Source organism: Berghia stephanieae, chromosome 4, assembly GCF_034508935.2.
Source record: "Berghia stephanieae isolate SIO BIC M18660-M18661 chromosome 4, UCSD_Bste_1.3, whole genome shotgun sequence".
Lineage (NCBI taxonomy): Eukaryota > Metazoa > Mollusca > Gastropoda > Nudibranchia > Aeolidiidae > Berghia > Berghia stephanieae.
Window position 1 is genome coordinate 79,090,096 of NC_088363.1, and position 22,807 is coordinate 79,112,902.

General features: G+C 34.4%; 1 protein-coding gene across 1 annotated transcript in view; it reads right to left on the reverse strand.

The window, feature by feature from the left end:
* Nucleotides 1-22,201, reverse strand: part of LOC144971333 (protocadherin-1-like) — a 40,796-nt gene extending 18,595 nt beyond the window's left edge. Inside the window, exons 1-2 of the mRNA XM_078912040.1 lie at nt 21,592-22,201; nt 17,437-17,921 (exon numbers count right to left, since the gene is read on the reverse strand). The gene's annotated coding sequence lies outside the window, so the exon portion shown is untranslated. The remainder of the gene's footprint in view (nt 1-17,436; nt 17,922-21,591) is intronic.
* Between the last annotated feature and the right edge of the window lie 606 nt (nt 22,202-22,807).

Sequence of the window (22,807 nt, forward strand, 5' to 3'; positions counted from 1 at the left end):
ATGACCCATAGCGCGCACATGCGCAATAAAACTTTTCGGTGGTTGGCCACAGCGTGCAAATTCGGGTAAATAAGTCTTTTTTTCAGGACAGAAATAATCGGCGCAAGATGATGCGGTTAGAGTCTGTAAGTGCATAGCGGCTGTAAATCGGTGGAAAGAGAGCTTTAAGGATAAAAAGATTGTATTTTGGTTTTAGCAATGTCACTGCCACTGTCACCGTGAACGTTATGATTTTATTGGAAAGACCTAAAAACTGCATTCTGGTATTAATATAGCAAAGATTCGAATTATACCTCTCAACTCCTTTTTCTGATTCCCATACGTATATAAAGCTTTACATTTCATTCCCGCTATTTATATAGTCATTACCTATCTTTTCGCGAAACACTCCAGTAAACCGTATCACGTAGCTTCCAGCAAATTATATGTGACGTTTGTACATTTAAAACTAGATAGCTTAGTGGACAGAACATTTTATTTGTTGTGTAAAAGTCACAAGCAGATCCTTCTCACTGAGAATAGAGCTGATGTTTATTTACTGTTAAGGTGTGAATTTCAAAAGACGTCTCTTATCATCTAGCATCGTCTCTCTCTCTCTCTCTCTCTCTTTCTCTCTCTCTCTCTCTCTCTCTCTCTCTCTCTCTCTCTCTCTCTTTCTCTCTCTCTCACCACTTCTTATTTTTCGTTTGTAAATTTTTTTTGTCAATTTCAGAAACGTCTCGAGGCATCATCCCCCTATCTGTTGTTCTAATACAACCCCGTCTTCTGTTCCCAACATTCAATCGTCAAAATGTTGTCTTTCTCATTGACCTTAAGTGTCAGGCAAACAGAACCGTGTCTCGGTCAACTGAGCCGAGTGCCGGACAAATACTCCCCTTCTCCTTCCAACGGGGCACACGGCAAGTGCAGGGCAAATATGACAATACTCTACAACGGTCGCATCTTTAGAAGTGTTGGACGTGATTAGCTTCCGATCGGTCTTTAAAGCCACAATACAATAAAATAATAGATAAGCATTTACCTGTGCAGCATAAATTTAAATATTGTCACTATGATAAATGAAGCTCTTCATAAACCTGAATAATAGGTATTCTAAATCTTACTAGTTGATAAAGCAATTATTAACATTAACTGATGTATATATAGGCTAGAAAAATGAGGTTTTCATATCCCAAATTATGATAAACCATATTGCTGTACACCTTAGACCAATGGATTAGAGCAACATATTATTTATACAGGTGGAAGGAAATCCCCTTTTTGACGTACGGCTATCCTATTAATATGTTTGTTGTTACACATATCTATCTCTTTGTACATCAAACCCAAAGAGTTCCATACCTAGCAGGTGTCATGTATGTATTTGTAACAGACCATAGTATAATTAAAACAAAGTGACAGAATAATCGATAACACCATCATTTGAATTTCAAATACTGTACGGACATCTGAGGCTGGGATAACACGTAGATTGTATGCCTATCAATGCTATGATAAAGTAGATACGTTCTTCAAACTGCCGATGTCATATTATGTGACCCATCGTCTCAAAACGGTGTTTTGTCGGGCTGGCTTTGATGCTAGAAATGGGATTTATGATTTGATTAAGAAGCCCGAATTATAGATATTATCTTATTTGGGAGATTTTTTTCTTCTCTTTTTTTTTTTTAGGTGAATTTTCACCGGCACATTTCGTGAGCTGGAATTTAATAGTAGGAGGGGAGGGGGGGGGGGTGCGAAGAGATTCTGAAAATTAAATAGACAGGGGGCGGGGAGGGGGATGGAAATGGAAGGGGGGGGGGGGCGTCTATTTGATACAGTTGAGTATCTCATCATCAATCGTTCGGATATCATTCTGAGCCGTATTTTAACAGGGGCAAATAGTGACGAAGGAGTTAAACTACATAATATATGTATTTTGATAATAAGATGATTGAGTTAAGTCTAGTTTTGAGAACCAACATAAAGCTAGGTGTTAAAGCAATACATTCTGTCATTACTTTTCGCGAAGTCCCAGGTTTGAGAGTTTTCGCTGAGATGATAGTTATTTACATGGATTGATATACTTTGAGGGACGAGTTTTCTGGTCAAATTTTTAAATACATGTCCCTCCCCCCCCCCCCACCCCTTCCAGAATATTCAGTAAACTGGTTAAATAACTTTCACTTGATTCATTTTTACAGAATATTTTTTCGACACGTCAATAACAAAATAGGACATTGATATGTAATTACATATAATATGTTTCTGATTGAAAATACAAAGGTTTAAATAAAAATTAAAGCTTTACATCCTCTCCTTATCAGCTATTTTCGTATTTTTTTTTTTAGAGGTAATACTTATCAATCCAATATAACAATTGAAATTTGGTCTATCTTAAGAGCAACTGACACACATTATACATGATTTTGTTTCGAAAACAACAAAACAAACATTCTTCTAAAGACAGTGTGAAGTTATGATAATTGTCACAAAGATTTATCTTCAAATAATGTGATAGTTGTAAAAATATATCAATTAAAAAAAAAAAGACTTGTAAAGAGAAACGCGTATTTTGTAAGGAAAACAATTTCATTTCCAAAAAGAAAAAAGAAAAAAAAAGTGTAACCTGGGACTTAAGGAATATCTCGCGAGAGGTTTTTTTTGTTTTTGTTTTTTGCCAGATGGCGGTCAAAAATTAAATCGATCGATTTTTGAAGGACGAATTTCCTGGCCAAAATCGTAAATACGTGCTTTTCCAGAATATAACAATTAACTGATTAGAACACCGTACATAATCTTCCATCATTTTCGCTTTTTTTTTTTTTTTAGATTGGTAACATTTTTACGTTTAAAAATACGTAGTTTTCGTAAAAGTTGGCATCTCTGCTGAAATCCGAGATTTCTTTGAAAGTTGATAGTTTGACAAATTTTGGATCTTCTTAGTCTATCGATAAATTAGGAAGAATAATTTAACTGCTAATTTTTTGAAAAAAAAAGTGTTTTGTAAGTGCACGGGAGTGAATTGTTGACCAATGTTTTTATATGCACCAGTCCGTGTGATCTTCCAGATTAGATTACTAAATCATATCAATACAGACCAAGTTTCCTCCTCGTCCATATCGTACATGGATCGATTTCATCGTAAGGCTCCAGAAACGATATAAAAGATGGCGACTTTGGCTTACCTGGACAATAAATCTGACAGATTAAATGGCTTTAACCAGATAACTTTGTACTCAGGAAAGATACGTATTTTAAAATTTGGCCAGACAGACATCAAATATTGGCAAAAACTCTCAAACCTGGGAAACCTGGGACTTAAGGAATATCTCGCGAGGTCCCACATTTGAGAGTTTTTTTTGTTTTTGTTTTGTTTTTGCCAGATGACGGTCATAATTTAAATCGATCGATTTTTGAAGGACGAATTTCCTGGCCAAATTCGTAAATACGTGCTTTTCCAGAATATGACAGTTAACTGATTAATGCGAAGGCGACGTCATGTTTTTCATGGCGGTCTGTAGTCTATGCCGTTAAACAGCGATATGAGTTTATTGAAATAAAACTCTCCAGAATAATCCGCCAATTAATACCTACGTTTACGCCAGTCGAAAAAAAAATGAAATCTATGCTAGATATATCGATAATAGCAACAACAACAACAGCAATCATAAAAACAACAACAGCAATAAAAACAGCACAACAACAACAGCACCAGCAATAACAGCGACAGTAATAACAACATTAAAGTTTAAGAGAGAGAGAGAGAGAGAGAGAGAGAGAGAGAGAGAGAGAGAGAGAGAGTGTGTGTGTGTGTGTGAGAGAGAGAGAGAGAGAGAGAGAGAGAGAGAGAGAGAGAGAAGAGAAAAAGAAAAAGGAAACAAAACAACCCCCCAACCCAAAAAACAAAACAAAAAAAAAAAACAACAAACAAACAAAAGACCAACAAACCAACCCATGATATTATCATCTATAAGGCCTGATCATATAAATGTAGATAAAAAGGATAATAGCAGAGATTTTTAAAGTGTACAAACAGATGTGTCGATACGTTTTATCAAAATCAGACAATGCAAAAATGCAATATTATTAAAAGTGAGAGGTTTTATAAGGCGGAATATTCACAAATGCGCTCAAAACGTTTTACACGGCGTCAAAAGTCAACAACAACATAATTAACACATGTAGGACGAGACGCGCTATTACATTTGTTGACAGATGCAATGCTGTTACCGACTGCGTAGTCATTTTATACTTGAGTATGGTGAGTGTTTTCTCACTCATATTTTGCGACACTCACATCGGGAGTCGAACTGACACTGACACAATAATAGGCTAAAAAAAAAAAATCAGCTTGTCGATTCGTCTGTATTGGAAGACAATGGCGTATTTTTCTGCCTGGTCAAGTCTGTTGTTGAATGGTAGTGTCTGTTGTGGCTGAACAGGCTTATTTGGGAGAGGCAGATCCTTTTGCAATTTTGCCACAAAATATAGCCTCACAAATACTAATCCGATGTCACGTTTTATGTCTTCTATCATTTGATTACTTATTTCATTACAAATGGCTGACTACGAACAGTACCTGACATATATTTAATTATTCTATTGTCATTTATTTCTATCAAGTACTAATCTAACGTCCATCGATTCAACTGGACTGTGTGGTCAATAAAACCACCAGATGTTGCTCTCACTTCTCGTAAGAGTTAATAACGAACGGGGTCCAGCAGGAACGTGTGTTATAAATTAAATTAAAATAACAAGTGCAACTGACCAGTCACCAACCGTAGGTACATAATATCAGTTTTATCAAACAATATATTGATAAGATATTATAACAATTTCTTCTTTCAAATTAAAGACATTAACTTTGTACTAGTCATTCTGAGCCATTAGATCAATGAAACCGGAGTTTTTCCCGGTTTCTATAGGGTGAAACGGATGATAAAGATTGTCTACTATCTTTTGGATATGACTCTAGTCTGTCGCAAAGTACTTTCCGTCTGATATAACAGACCCAGCTACCCAATCACTACGGGGTGACAAGAGGGTCAGAATAAAATATCGACTTCACTCGAGATCGATCTCGGTCCCACTGGGTGTGAAGCGAGTGCTCTTCCATCTGAGCCATTGGGACTCCCAGTTTTACTTTGTACATTGTGCCAAATGGAACACGCTTTGCAGATGTGGTCTAATGCTCTTTTTTTTAAAGCGGACATATTATACTCTTTTCGTTTAGGTTCAATTCCCAATACCTACCATATCCACATCCATGCTCAATCCCAATTATTTCGGAAACACAACCCTTTCATTAAAATGTGAAAAAGTCGATTATGACTGGATTGGTATATAATATACATACACGTCAAAACGATAAAAACAATCAACTTCAAATAATGACAGAAAAATTACCAATCTTCTCGTCGGTCGTTTTACAATAACACAGTTATTGAACTGTCAACCTAAATAAATAACAATCTACTTACGGGAAAAGAAATGTCAGTTACCTGGTATATACAGCTAAAAAAAAAAAAAAGAAAAAAAAAAAGAAAAAAAAAAGTTGTACCATAATAAAAAAAAGTGAATCATTTTGTTACTAGATTTTTTATTTGGTTTGGTTTCTGTGGTGTACTGGTAGCATGTCTGACCGGCAATCAGAAGGTCTGAGGTTCGATCCCCAGTTGACGTCGACTGCTTTTTTGGGATGGTTTTTTTTTTTTCCTTTGTCTGGTACCTTTCATACACACTTGTTCAGTTCTTTATCTTACACCGGTGCCTAGTCCCTAGATTCTGAATTTGATATTTCTAGCTTTTTATTTACCCGTATCATACCCTTTAAAATGTGAAACTATCCAACATACACACTTGTTCAGTTTTTTTATCTTTAAAAAGTGGTACCGGGTAAAACTGTGTGACAGAAACCAAGAAGTTTATCAAAATAAATAAATTAATTAATTTAAAAAATGAAATTTAAAAAGAAAATTAATTACATGGTGTCACTCAAACTTACGGCATTCAAAACAGTAAATCAGTGACACGAGTGTGTATGGGTGATTTAAAAGTTACGGAAGGGGCAATCCGAAACGTTCACACCAATTGCTTTGTCTTTATGAATTATGATCTTTTTCTTTTTCATTGTTCTCCACTAATAATAGTAGTCCTTCCGAGCCAAGGGCCCACGGAATCGGAGTTTATCCCGGTTTGTGAAGCGTGAAACGGACAATAGCAATTACTTGCTACCCTTTGGATAGGACGCTAGTCTATCGCAAAGCACTTTCCTCCAGATCTAACAGAACCGACCACCCCAATCACTGCTGGGTGGACAGGGGGGTCAGACAAAATCTCGATTGCACCCGGATTCGATCTCGGTCCCTTTGCGTGTTAACGAGTGCTCTACCAACTGATCTATCGGGACCCCCCCCCCCCAACACACACACACTTATAATAGAGATAGATGAAATGATTGATACTGACTCTAATAATAAATGTCAACATACAACTGAAATAATTGAATACACTATCTACCGGAGGAATCAAATTAACTTGATTACAGGACAAAAAACCTCGTAAACCAATGGACAACCCAATTTCGACACAATGGAAAACTTGCAGTAAAAAATTATATGTACTACCCAGCTGCCAGCAGCGTGTTCATTTCACAACTTCACTTCAATTATTTTGTTGTACATTTATTGATTTCACGGTCTATGTTATCAGGATGGGATCAGAGTGTTAAGAATGGCCTCATGGCATTAAAGCCAAAATGTTATTGGTAAAATTATAGGAGATGCGAAGCGCATAAATTTACTTTTATCTATTCTATCTGTAATTTTTAAATATTTTTTTTTGTAATTGGGTTAGTTGGGGGGTCAAAATTGTTCCCAAAGCTTATATTAAAGTTTTTTCTGTTTGTTTTTTGTCCAACGAGCAAAGACTTTCTGGCAAATCTAAAGTTTATAAAACTATTTTTACAGGTTGATTTACCAGTAACTTGCAAACCTTTAAATTAATGGTAATTCTATCACTCGTTGACTCAAATGATTATTTAGAAAATCTGTTACAGGCGTAATAATCGGTCAATTGTCATTCATCTGGAATCGTCATATGACCGCTCTGTTGCCACATTCATTTGCGCGCCCCTACAGACGTTATTATAACTGGACCGATTTCTATCGTTGGTGGCTCAAAAGGTTCGTCTCGATCTATCTTAATCTCCACAAGGCGTTGGTATAATAATTAAAATAGATGAGTGCCTCTACGTAATTGCCTTTGTCTCTTGCGCGTTCTCCACTAGCAATATAAAAAGACAAAATATTAGATTTTCTTTTTCTTCTTGCTTTCTATTGAAATTGCCTCTATATTTTTGAGTGGCATTGCACAATAAAAAAGTTATCCGCATTTTGTGTATTGCTTAAATTGATTAATTGCCAGACTATCTAAAATGTTCAAGAAAAATAAAGACATTTATGGCATTTGATGAAAAAATGAAAAGAGAAGCAACTAACGATTTCTAAAAAATGACAGAACTGCATGATGCATTTTAAAACAAACCAGTGTTTAATAGCTTTAGGAACAACTGAATAATTAATTTTACTTTTCAGCAAAGGAATAGGGTGAGATAATGAAATCACCAAAGCAAATTAAGAAAAGAAAAGAAAATGATAAGAAAAGAAAACAAAAAAATAAACAGACGTGAGAGTGAGACATCTACCAAGCGTGAAGACCAGACAAAGGGGTGGACAACTCCCAAAGCCATGAATTATTGACATTACACGACTCAGACCACCAACATTTTTTTTTGGTGTATAATGAAAACTTTCACCGTCATGACGTATATTGTAAAGAAACAAGGAAACGACATCTAATATTTGTGTAGAACGCAACTTGGCGTGTCTGAACCGAATAAAATCAAAACAATGATCTAAATAGGTTTATAACCAAACTTGAACATTTTCACAAAAGAACGCGAGAATCCAACGGGATTTCAAACAAAAGCGAATGGAGTCGATACTCAATGAAGCGTGCATCGTTTGTTTTCCTGTCGCGACCTGGTCCGTAATGGGTTTTGAACCATTTTCAATTATTGATTTTCAAACTATTGAATGCGTTTCTCACTTCATCGAATGTGCTTTTCACCTCTTTAAAAAAATATTGAACATGTTTCTCGCTTTATCGAGTTTGTTTTTCATCTCCTCTTTTTTTGTTGTTTAATTATCGAACGCCATCGGCTGTACATTTTACTTTTTTTCTTCTTATCCCTTTCTCCTCTTCCCCACCCCACCTTCTTTAGTTTATATAATGCGATTTCTCTATATTATTATTTTTTGTTTCCAGAGATGTCAAAATTCAACAAACATCTTTTTTTTCTTCTCTCTCTTCTTTCTCACATTATCATCCGTCAGACTTCCTCGTGGAAATTAATAAATAAAGAATCAGCGTTGATATTCAATGCAATTTATTGCACAATGTTCGATGATCAAGTCATTGATTTCTATTATTGATCCTGTTTTAAGTTTAATCAATTTTGCAAGCTCGCCAGCTTTCAAAAACAAATATTAAAATCATTGCAGCCATAAAAGTATTGAAAGCAATAATGGGATGTTACTACAAGAAACAATACCTTAGTTTTATGATGACTTGCAACATCGTCTGCCATCTAAATTATACAAAAGCTAAGAGCTGCGAATCCTCGCAAAAATGGCATATACCGGTTTCTGCGGTTTGAAAATGACAGCAAATTTTGTATTGCTTCCATATTTGTCTCTTACGCCCTTCCGCCACGACATCCATAAAACATTGTCGCCTAGGCATTCCACGAAGGAATTAGAGATAATTCATCAAACAAGATGTCTGATGTCAACAGGAACCACCCATGTTGTCCAAAATGAGCAAATTGGGAGTTAATAATCTTGTCCAAGGAAAAAACACGAAAGTGTCTGAAGCGGGGCTCGAACCCGGGACCTTCCGGGTCATAATGCAATGCCTTAATCACGAACAACTACTTGACTATAATATTATTGTCGATGCTGATTGGACCTGTGTGGTGATGGGGAAAGACAAGAAAAACAAACGTGTTGCTCCCAAGTAAGGGCTCAAATGTAAGAGTTGAATGATAAATGAAAGTAAGAGAAAGAAATTATAATACACGCTACTGTAATAAGAAGGTGTGTTAATTATTTGTATTAGAGCGAATATAAATCTTAAATCATTGGCATTTTGCGATGAAATTGAAAAAGAAATCGTCTTCATAATTGTTTTTATGAATCGCCATTTTATGTAGAAAAATGTGATACTGCACATAGTTACCACTCCCTCCCCCCTTCCTCTCTTTCTGTTGCTTTATCAATTTTAATTTATTAGTGTTACTTTTGTTTTTACCTGATGCTGAAGCCCATTTCCTCTTGTACCCAACCCTATGTTAGATTAAAATGCAATTTAAAAATCCATAGTGGGAGCTCACGCACCATCAGCCATCACCAACCATCGTTAACAACAACCCCGTTCTTTGACATGCCCTCGTAATTATTCAGGGATTGTTTTAATGCACCCATGTCCTGATTGTCATCACATCACGACGGAACAGCCTCTGCAATTACCTTTAAAATGCCCACGGCATGCAGGGAACCGTAGCCAGGCCATTCTAGCCGATATCAAATACAATACGAAACCTTAGTTCAGAGAGAGAAGACCACTTAAACTTAAAAAATGAACTCATCGATCGTTCATAACGCTATTGATTTACTCCCCTTGTAAAAAGGGAAGACAATGAAGAATTTTAGATTTTGAAAAACAAACAAAAAAACAAAACAAACATTGTACTCGTAACTCACTGTCGATTTTGAAATTGTGAAATGCAATGAGATTCTTTACTTTTAAGATTTTTTTTTAAAGTTAAACTTTTTTAATTTAAAAAATGCAGAAAAAAAATTGATGTACGTTAATGTGCTCAAAGTTTGTAAAATGAATCTTCTCGGCCACAACCCATTGGCTCATCTTATAGAAAGAATAACGACTAAGGCTTTTGGAGATGAATAAATACAAGTAAATTTAGATTTATATGTCACGTAAACTTCAAAATTCTTTATGAAGACTTTAAACAGACTAATATCTTAATAATAATATTCTTCTATTCATTAGGCGAAGATAACTTCATTGTTTGTATCGCATGTTCCTATTATTTTTCATTTAAAAATGTATAGTTAAAAAAAAATAATTTATATTTTCAATCGACTGGAGACCAAACAACGTTCCAAATGAACATTTTACAAAATATCTTAAATCAAAGAAAATCTCTTGTATTCATTTCTGATGTAATCGCAAGATAAATTTCGTATTCACTCTTGCTGGCTGTCCCGAAATACCGGTGTAGAAAGACTCATTTATTGCGTGTTTTCAAATGAATCATTTACTGTATTTATAATTGTATAAAAGGTTCTTTAGAAAGTTATCGATTATATTTTTTAAATCAATGATTTATTAATGACTCGATGAAACATCAGCTACGCAATTCAATAACGTGATGAGAATGCAACAATTAACAAAGGAAAACAATGGTGTGGCATTCGCGTAAGTTATGGTTATAAAACAAACGATGGTAAAGTTATAACGAGTACATTTAATACGTTATCAATTGAGAAAATGTTGTACTTTGTGTTCTACTAAGCGCGTTTGTCGTCGTCGTCATCATCATCATCATCATCATTATCATCATCATCATCATCATCATCATCATCATCATCATCATCATCATCATCATCATTATCACCGTGATCATCTTCATTATATCGATGATCATCATTGTCGTCACACCACCACCACCACCACCTCATCTGATTCTCCTCCAGCAGAATTAGTCATTTGATTGGGCGTCCGAAAAGCAAGACAAATTATTGTGTAAAGTTAATGAAAGTGTGACTGTATTATGTAAAACATAACCCATCATTTTAATGACAAACAGCAGAATTAGTCATTCGAATGTCCCATGTCCGACAAACATGACAAATAGGGAAGAAAAATTGTGACATCAAACCCTCTTCTGTTTTGGTTCCTAAATCATTGGGAGTGTATATTGTGTAACCAGTCCCTCTGAGTTCTAATAATGAATAGGTTACATAAAGGTGGCATAACTATTTCAGTAGCAGGATGTCTAGGCAGATTCTTGTGATTACGGAGTGTAAAAGAGCGAGGATGGATGATCTTTATCGACGACCAGCATATATTTAAACTTGAAAATAATAATATACCACCACTCTGACACCGTGCGCTGTCTTACACAAGTCCTCTGAAAGAGTGGTTTTTGCACTTCCAATGAAAAAAAAAAAAAAAAAGAAAGAGGAACCAATTTTTTTAACATCAGTGTTCTTCTCTATTGTGTCAGGATATATGGAGATGTGCATGTAGCATGTAACTAACCATTTTAAAATGACAAATAGCATCTGACCGGACATTATATTCATTATATAATATCGTATTTATTTCCAAAGCCCTAGGGTTTCCCATGTAATTACTGGACTTTGTCTACTAGTAAATACATACACTTACTAATAACTCACACTATACAAAGGATGTCATAAGCCACGGTTGGTTTACTTAAATACCCTGTAAAATGGTAGTTAGTCACCGCGGGTAGGGAAAGAAAACAGCTTTAGGTAGTCTTCTTTCTTAAAATAGAAAAAAAAGAAAGAAAACGGGCTCTGTGAAGAAGACAGTTGGTTGTTGATCAATACAATAGATCAAAGAGTCTGGCCAGTGGCGCATATTGGACTGGTAATAATAATAATAATAATAATAATAATAATAATAATAATAATAATAATAATAATAATAATAATAATAATAATAGTGATAATACCCATAATGTTGAAGTTATGAATAGTATTAGAGATTGGACAATATAAATGTTGTAAGAAGTTGATGATCGGCATCCATCTCCTGGCGAAGAAATGAGAAATGTGGGCGTTTTAAAAAAAAACGACTACCCGCTTCTAGCTGTGAACATAGCAAGGCAACCCTAATGGAAAGAGTTCAAATCTCTTCCCTGCTTAAACACTTAATTTGTTTTATTATTAAAGGACGGGGTGGTGGGGGGGGGGGTCAGTGTTCCATGAAACTTTCTTTTGATCGTTCTTTTATGGCAATATTCGTATATTATAAATATTTGCTACTTCTATTGTGCAAGTATATAATTTTCTGAACAAAAATATCGTGTTCATTGATATTGATACATTGTGTAATATAAAAGTAAACGATAATTAAAATAATAAACAGGCACACCATAATCTATGATTATAATTCTAGATAATTTCCGATTGACACTTGAGACACGGCCTGGCAATACCCTGTACACCGTCAAAACGCCTTTTCACAGAAACCATTTACTTCATGTAGCAATCGAATAAACTGATCCATAAATTTTCATAATATTCCTAAACCCAAGACTTCCTTGAACTTCCAGGTTCATTAACTTTGACAATTTGGGGTCAGTTTAATCGAGCAATATTGATAATAGAAGTTCTTGGGATAAAATACAAAGAGGCGTTCCTTCGGTCTAAGGTAGAATCACATAAACTATGGGAACTCTCTAAAAATCGTGTTTAATGGCTTTGATATTCTTTCAAATGAAGCAAGCCGTAACAATATATCAATTCAACCATTCAAATTTCCCTTCCATTTCTCACGGCGTAATCAAACTAAAAAGCGATAGCAGTTAAAGAAGCCTAAGAAATCCAAAGACCGTGTTTGGATTTCGTTCGTCCTGCCTTTTACTTGTACAAAAACAAGTATATGGCAGTTCGTTCTGTTGTTGAACCCGGACAGGTTCACTACTTTGACCGAATCTTACACAGAGTGAGCAAATAGAAACCTTATAAATTTCATGTCCTTAAACCAAAAGAAGGTAGGACTTACGTGGAACCCCCGTGCGTGAATGGTATTATCGAATACTTTTCTAAGGACCCGATAAAAGATCACGAGTTTGAGTCCCGGGAAAAAACATTGAAGTTCTTGGATTTGTTTGTTTTTGTCATGTTTGCTTGTTTGAAGAAAATTTAAATGGCGCTTACAGAGGACAAAATTCTTCGAATTGACAGGTCTGTCCAGTGCACCAAATAATATTATGGGTAAAAGCAGGTTAAAAAAAATAAATATCACTTAGTTGTATCTCCAACGGGATCAAACTCACAAACTTTCGGTTAAAAAGGAGTTTGATTTGGTGACAAGCCAACGGCATATACAAAAGATAGAAAACTAACACGAGAAGGCAAACATAATAAGTTACTAAGCTATATTAACCAACTCAATTTGTTAACAATAATTGCGCATAGAAGACGGTCGAAAACGATTTATTTTCATTTATAGATTTTCATTCTTCCCAAATTATATAAGTTCTCCTTCTAAGCTTAAAAGATGCACCACATACAGAAACTTTTATAAGAATTCGGTGTCTACCATCGGGAAAGAATCGTAATCTTTCTTTTCTAATCAGTCTGATTGAGAAAGTCAGTTTATTTGAAAAGAAAATATTATTATTCGGGTCACTGACAATGCTGCAAAATGTATTCAAAGCTACCCAGAAATAATATTTGATCGATTTGCTCAATAGAATACGCAGGTTTGTTTGCAATCACGGTAAACATTTTTTTTACCTTTCTTTCAAATGATCCAAAAACTTACACAACAGCAAATTGTGACATAGGAATTACTTTCTTTCTGGCTGATAAATTACATTGTCTATCTATTATATTGACTACAAATCTATAATTAGTCATACAATGGGTTTCGAGGCGTGCTTAATGATCGTGAGAAATTTCCTTCTCAGCCTGATATCATGAAGTAGGTTTGATATTATTTATAAAATTGTGAAATCAAAATCAAATACGTTTCAGTTCACTATTCGGCGTTCTTGTTCCCACAGCGGGTTCCCGATAGCTCAGTTGGTAGAGCACTCGATTCACATGCAAAGAGACTGAGATCGATCCCGGGTGTAGTCGATATTTCTTTCCGACCCCCATATCCACAGTTATTGGATAGCTGGGTTCGTTAGCATAGACTTGCGTCCTATCTAAAGGGTAGCAAGAAATTGCTATTATCCGTTTCACGCTATAGAAAAAGGAATAAACTCGCCCCGGCTTCATGGGCCCATGTCTCTGAAGGATTGCATGCTTCCCACAACAACAACACATAATAATTTACACAATGGTGCCTATAAAAACGCAGAACTATTATGGTCAGAGTCTCATCCTAATCCTTAAAATTTGTGAGCCATTGCTTGACACCCCAGATGTCACGAAATATATATAATTGGAAGCCGCTTTATTTATTGTGTTGTATTAAGAGAAATAATATGTTAAAGATTTACAACAAGCAATAACGATGTTAAAAATTAAGATAAAACTAATTTAGGAAAGTATCCAAACAAAAGGGAAAAAGTCAATTTTATTTTAAGTTCAACCGGCGAAGACGAATGAACCATCATCCACGATTTTAGCGCAAATGAAAATTAATTTTTTTGATTATATAATTCACGAGGAACACAAAAACACTTGCTACTTGCTTAATAATGATAATATCTTATCATCGATACTTTCATGGATTTGGTGTGTGGGTCCGTGTGAAATAAGGATTTTAATAATATTCATAATATCTCATTAATCGTTTCTTTGAACTTCAGTGATCCGTGCACCAATTTTTTGTTGTCATAGGACAGAAAGGCAATTGATAAAACACACTGAAAGCAGACATGAAAAGGATCCGACGTTCAATGATACGATAAAGTAATGAAAACAGTGACATGACAACAATAATCGTGCCTTTTTAAAAATCTTGGATCACAAAGCACCAATAAGGTGAAACAGATTTAATTAGAAATAACGGTGGGTGGTACAAGTAATATTTTAGGCTAAATTGTATTGTGGATGAATAGAGAGATGGATGTATTGATGGATGGATGGACAAGTCAGATAGATAGATAAATTGATTTATTGATAGATCGATAGATGTTTAGATAGAGAGGGGATATTTATATATATAATATTATATATATATATAATATATATATATATACAGACACACAAAGAGTGATGTAGATAGATAGATAGATGGATAGTTAGATAGACAGATAGATTAGAGAAAGAGAGAGTGAGAGAGAGAAAGAAAGAGAGAGAGAGAGAGAGAGAGAGAGAGAGAGAGATAGAGAGTGAATAACGAGCTGGGGGAGGGGTGGGGCTACTCTACTGTTGTTGTTTTTGTCGCTGATGATAATAATTATGACGATCGGGATGATAAAGATAGTCAGGTCTAAGAGGAGGAGTGGGATCAAGAAGAAGAAGAAGAAGAAGAAGAAGAAGAAGAAGAAGAAGAAGAAGAAGAAGAAGAAGAAGAAGAAGAAGAAGAAGAAGAAGAAGAAAAGAAGAAGAGAAGAGAAGAAGAAGAAGAAGAAGAAGAAGAAGAAGAAGAAGAAGAAGAAGAAGAAGAAGAAGAAGAAGAAGAAGAAGAAGAAGAAGAAGAAGAAGAAGAAGAAGAAGAAGAAGAAGAAGAAGAAGAAGAAGAAGAAGAAGAAGAAGAAGAAGAAGAAGAAGAAGAAGAAGAAGAAGAAGAAGAAGAAGAAGAAGAAGAAGAAGAAGAAGAAGAAGAAGAAGGGTGATTTAGATGCTCCTGTACACGTGTAGGGCAAATTGAAGGAATGATATTTAAATACACAAAAGAAGAATGTTGCGTATTTGTCATGGTATAGCTTAGCTGAGACGCCTCGGAAAAAAAGTCTTAAATCTTCCGTAATACATACATAGATGGCGCGATATTTTGTTATCAACAAAGAAGAGGAGGCTACAAATAATACGGGATTTCCCAAGTAACAAACAAAACCCTAGAAGATCCGAATCTCCGCATATTTAATCATAGTTTAAACATGAGGCGAAGCATGACGAAAAAACATAAAAGGCAATCATTTGTTAAATTCACGCTCACATCCGATTTAAAATAGAAAGCTTCACAGTAAATGGTTTTGCCATTTTAATAATGGGCTCATGACATTTAAATCTTTATGGGGAGAATATAATATAGAGGAGAGAGATAAAATTTCAAAAACATGGATACATTGGACTGGCCCATAAAGACACCAGACATGCCTACTATTACGAAAAATTGGTAATCGAAATTTTGGCTCCGATTTATGAACTTCATGAGCATCTTGAAGTCCTTAAAACTTGTGCGGCTATGTGGTATTGTGGTATATATGACACTCGCTTTCGGATCGGAAGGTCCTGGGTTCGAGCCTCGCTCGGCGCGTAGTTGAGTCCTTGTAAAAGTCTCTTTACTCACATTTCCTCACCGTACTCAGCTGTATAATGAGTACCTGGTCGTTGTCTCAGAAGAAAAATTGTAATATCGACTAACAGGCGTCATGTTTCGTTCTACATGTTACGTGTTGCTGTTGGCAGAGATCCCTTGTAAAGCGCTTTGAGCACATTTAGTGGATATTGCGTTATATAAAAAAGCTCAAAACTTTTTGAAAATAAAAGTTGATGCCAGACTACAATATTTGAAGTGTTATTTAAACCTTGTGGGGGCAAATTGTTGATTTTAAAAGTTAACTATAGCGACTAAAAATTTCTTCTAAAAATTACGAATTTCTACGTTTTCAAGTAGGCAGGCCTGAAACACTGTAAGTATTTTTAAAAATTATTTTGGCCGGGAAGTGTTTACTCCATGTATCGATATATTAAGATGAGCCCCAGTTTGTAACATTCTCAGAAGTGTAACCAATTCGAAGTCTCATGTTTGGGCCCATTTGTCAAGTCGACGCCCAGTTTAACGCACTGATATTTGAATTACTCGTTTTCAGATCAAAATGAGTAATAAAAAGTATTTGTCCATTTAGGCAGATTTGTTGTCGGGGAGAGTACGGTATCACTCATTGATTAATAATGTATCATGAACCGAGTGTGGCAGCAACCTTCATTAAATTGATTAAAAGGATTAATACAAAATCGACTAACTTGCGTGTTTTGATGAACACCAGGGTCAACGGGTAGATAGACAAATAGACAGACAGGCAGAGAGACCGATAATTAGATAGATAAATAGACAGACAGATAGATCGGTGAACAGACAGATGGATGGATGAATGGATGAAGGATAGTTTGTTATAGTTAGCCGACATGAAGCGTGGTTTAATATTATATTGGCATGAGACGCATTTTCAAGTTGAAAGATACTTCATAAAGTAATTCTGAATTATACTTTAGAGGATGATTAAACAGTTTTACATGTTTTGTTTTAGAGCCAAGATTTTAATTCAACCAATCTCTAGTAACGTGTAAATTTTCATTAAAAACCAAACAAAACACACCATTATTTCAAGGATTCGCAAGAAAAAACCCCAGTCCATTTAGCTAACAATACCGTGGGGCATACTTCACTTTTATAATAATAGTGTATCTTATAAATATTCATACTGACCTTCAGCAGTATACAAGTTCCAATAGGCTCCTCTGTTCTTTTTTTTTTTTTTGGTATGTTCTATTTCTAATGCGGTGTTGCTAAAGGGCCACACAATTATTATGCTGCAACCATAATATCCACTTTCCAGCTTGATTTAAATTCCGAGGATTCAAAGCTGGTCATTTACGAGGAAATAATTATAATATTATTATCCTTTGGTTCTACTGTTCGAAGAACATTTTTTTTAATGACGTGGTTTCTAATCCAACTGGAAAAGAAAAATGAAGACTCAAATGATGATAATTTATTTAGACGACGTTGTAAGCTGCATCAGTTAATTTATCGTCAAGACTTGAAAGTTGAACGTGAACTAGATAGACCTATGTCAGAGCATAATCAGGATATGGAAATGTCACACGTCTTCCTAGCAGCCTTCGTGTGAGCAGTCAGTCCGTCATTTCTCCCCCGTCGACGTCCAGCACAATTATCGTGAAAGGAATCGCCTGTAAAAAGAGGAAGACAGATATAAATCAATAGAGTTTCCATGTCAATTAATATTCCATGCATATTCAATTAAAGAGTGATTCTGACTGCGAATGTGATACTTGAGATTTTTTTACTGTACATTGCGCAATATCCACTAAACGTGCTCAGAGCGCTTAAAAAAATGGTCCCTGACCAACAGCAATACGTAACATGTAGAACGACACACGACGCCTATTAGGCGATACTACAATTTTTTCCGACAGAGGCAACGTTGTTAACGGTCATGTACTCGTTTTACACCTGAGTACGGTGAGAAAATGTGACTAAAGAGCCTTTTCCAAGGACTCACCTATGGGCCGAACGAGGCTCGAACTCGATCTGAAAGCGAGTGTCATACCACAAGACCACCAAAGAAGAACCTGAGTGGTGCTTTGAATTCTTAAATAAAACAACTGAAATGTTGCAAGCTTCCTAAAATTATACCAGTCAAGTTGCGTTTTAATTCCAGAGAAATGATTATTTTATGAACATTTCTAATGTACTTTGCATTGTATTCGCCATACTCCACGTGTACCACAACGCTTGTCTATTCTCTCCATATGGAACTAAATGTTTATTTCATACAGTATAAGTCGACCGGGATTCTTATAGTTAAATTATCGTTTAACTTGTACGCCAAATTACAAGGATTAGTGTCCACAATATCATATAAAACTCTCTCCATCATTCTCTTTTAGTATTGTATTTAGGTCTGTCACAGATCATGTCCTATCCATATGAAAGCAATGAATTGTTACTATCTGTTTTGAAATAGAGACACGGGTACTCACAGCTCAAAGGGCCTTGACCGGGAATCTAATAGACTTTTTTTTTCTCTGCTCCATACATAACATATCATAGATGGCGTTTTATATTTTTTTAATAAATGAGGAGCGATATAAATGAATAAATAAGAGAGATAGGAAGAAAGAAAGAAAGAAAGAAAGAAAGAGAGAGAGAGAGAGAGAGAGAGAGAGAGAGAGAGAGAGAGAGAGAGAGAGAGAGGAAACTACGGGAGTAAAAAGTGTGAGAGTTGGAGATAGAGAGAGAGAAGACGGAAAGATAAATAGATAGATAGATGGAGATAGAAAGAAAGAACGAGAGAGAGAGAGAGAGAGAGAGAGAGAGAGAGAGAGAGAGAGAGAGAGAGGAGAGAGATAGATAGATAGATAGATAGAGAGAGTGAGTGAGAGATATAAGAAAGAGAAAGAGAGATGAAGAGAGAAAGATATATATATGAGAGAGAGAGAGAGAGAGAGAGAGAGAGAGAGAGAGAGAGAGAGAGAGAGAGAAAATATAAAATGCTGAACATTCTATGCACATTATTTTAAAGAAAAAGAAATGTAGACAATTCTTTATTAATAAAATAAGGAGATGATAAAAGCACCGTTATCTCAGATGCATGGGATCAATAATCCCATTCTTTTAAGGGTGGATTAAATCGTATCTCCTAATTCTACCCTGTATTTTTTCGTGATTAGGGTCATTAGTTATTTATAATAATATGCTTCTAACAGTATTCGTTCCTCATCAAATTCAAGTAATTAGTATCATTAATTCAAACCAGGTATATTCCCACTAATTTTTCATTCATCTTAACAACGCCACTTCCACATTATCTCATTCGTCTGTAGTGTTTCATTCATCCTGTTTTGTAGATAAAGGGGAAATCCGAAACGTCCATTTTATTTGTTTTCGTATATTAAATTGAAACTTACATTCAACTTCACATTGTTATTTAATTTTTCAAATAATATTGGTTCCATAATATGCAACATTGTATAATCATAACAACCATATTCAACTCAATGAAATTTCTTGAAAATAATAGTAAAATAAACGAAAATAGAAGTCAATGTATAACATTATTTAACCATGCTGAGGACAAATTATCAAGAGCTGTTCATAGTGACTAGCTTATTATATTTATTTATCATTTGTCATTGTTGTGTTTTGGATGTTTTTATTGTTTTATTATAGCGTGTGTCAAAAACAATGAATATACAAAATTCCAATTAGACAAGACGGAGTATTTGTCAACTTCATTATTGTTGCTTCTAACAATTGGGGTCAGCTGTATGGGTTAGATTTAGTGACGACATGGAGTTGAGAAAGCATAAAAAAGCATTTAAGTACCTACTCTAAGATATAAATATATAAAAATTGACAAATATAACCCCGTATAAGAGTTAAAAGTCATATTGATCAAATTTGAATTACAAGCATTCTAAAATTTAACAATATGAAAATGTCCAAAGGTCCATTAACTCACTCAACCCTAACAACGATTGTATCCGTAGCATACCCGGGGTAACTTTTACCCCATACCTATTTATTACAATTTTCTGAGACAAATTATAGGCGTAGTATCCAAGCTAATGTTCTTAATTTTTTACATGTTTATGGTAGTTGAATAAAACTCTTTATGGACAGCATATTTTTTTATACATTGTTTCCAATTTTGAAAAAAAGTATATAAAATCTCTAAGATTGAGTGAGTTAAGATTAAGATTAAAACAAGGATTGAGTGAAACCGACTGGAGAGAAACGTAAAATCTTTCGAATAATAGAATCAAATAAATAAATATATAAATAAATAGAAATAGATAGATATTATATGAATTAATTAGTCTTCGTTCTGTCCACTCTGCCTTAAAGTTGATGGAAAATGTTCAATGAAATAAAAATATCCCAGGTAAGAGAAATGGTTATTGAAGTGATTTAAAACAGATTAAAGTAGTCTACCTCTCTCTCTCTCTCTCTCTCTCTCCCTCTCTCTCTCTCTCTCTTCTCTCTCTCTCTCTCTCTCTCTCTCTCTCGGAACTATGATTTTATAGAAATTTGATAATATTTATTGGGTGTAAAATGTTAGTGTTATATTCAATGCTCTTCACATTGCCAGATATAAGAATATATTCTCTCCTCAGTTCACTTCATGACTAGGTCTATTTAATCCAATGATGAAAATAAGAATAATGATTAGAATGAATATAATAATAATGATAATGATGATGATATTATTGCTAATAATAATAATATTGTAATAATAATAATGATAATAATAATAATAATAATAATAATAATAAAATAATAATAATAATAAAATAATAATAATAATAATAATAATAATAATAATAATAATAATAATAATAATAATAATAATAATAATTACAACAACAATAATAATAAAAATAATATTAATAATAATAATATTAATAATAATAATGATATAATAATAATAATAATAATAATAATAATAATAATAATAATAATAATAATAATAATAATAATAACAATAACAATTGACAAAAGGTAATAATAACAATAACAATTGACAAAAGATAATAATAATAATAATAATAATAATAATAATAATAATAATTATTATTATTATTATTATCATTATTATTATTATTATCCTTATCATGTCATCGTTTTATCATCATTATTAACATTATCATGGTTACTTTAAAATAAGCAATTTTAAGAGCCACATACCACTTACAATATCAGAAGTTTCTTGTTACAAAACCATATATGCGTATAATTTCAGCATGTGTCAATGGGAATGGGACTCAAAGTCTTGTCCACAAAATAAAAGATGAAAACTAATAAATTACTAGAAAATCAATTCAATATGATACTTACAAGCTTTCAAAATGATAAAAGTCCGTTGATGGAATAAAATGATATTACTCCTTCATACAGAATATTAGATCCATGGAAATCAAATATAATCCTTTTATCATGAAAACAAAATTATAATGTTCCTGAAGAATAAGAATTTTAATACACACGAAATGTAAGAATATTCATCCAATTGCTGATTTACTTATAGAAAACTAAGCCACAATTGCGAAACAGTCGCAAGTAATGAAAATTAATCAGGAAAACGAAAACATGACTTTCTTCGCCAACTTGACCGCTGTCAACTATTATCAAGATACTTTTCATTGAAACCGAGCAATCAGCGACACAGAAAACAGGAGACAGTCTCTCCCCCCTCTTTTACTCGATCTCTTCGCCTCACTCTATCGAACGCGCGTAAATCGCTTCACTTCACCTTGTACAAGCGGCTCTTCAAGACAACCCTATTTCGTGCTGTTCTCCGCCACTGCTTGCTTGTCTGCTTTCTATCGTGGGCAGCGCGCTCTCAAAGCGTCGTGCGTAATTTTTTTCAAGGTCTTCTTTCTACCGTTTCATTCATCGTCGCTTGATTCAATCGCTCGCGGTTCGCGTGCGGAGCAATGCTTTTCACCTCCCGTCTACTGAACCAGACGAGACAGGCGGGCGAGTCGGCGGTTGAATTTTTTACGGTTGTTATTGCAACGACAATCGTCATGAATTTCGACCAGTCCTTGTTGCCTTTTATGGCATGGACACCGGGCAAAAAGTCGATAGAGCGTGACCATGGGTGATTATTTTAACCAATCAGAGCGGGGGAATGAGTAGCCGGTTCGATGTTGATTTCTGATCAGATTATGAATTTTCGGAGAGCAATCGAAAGGGAGATCACATGTTTTGTATCAAGATAAATATCACAAATCTTTTTAAAATCCACCAGACGTGGAATTATTTCCATTTATCACACAAAAGGGCTTTTATTTTCATTTACGAAAAATCGGAAAGGGATGATAACTTGATTATGATGATCAGGATAATAATAAAATAATAATAAAAAAAAGTAATAAAAGATAATTATAAGATACTACTACTACTACTACTACTACTACTACTACTACTACTACTACTACTACTACTACTACTACTACTACTACTACTACTACTACTACTACTACTATTACTACTACTACTACTAACTACTACTACTACTACTACTACTACTACTACTACCACTATTACT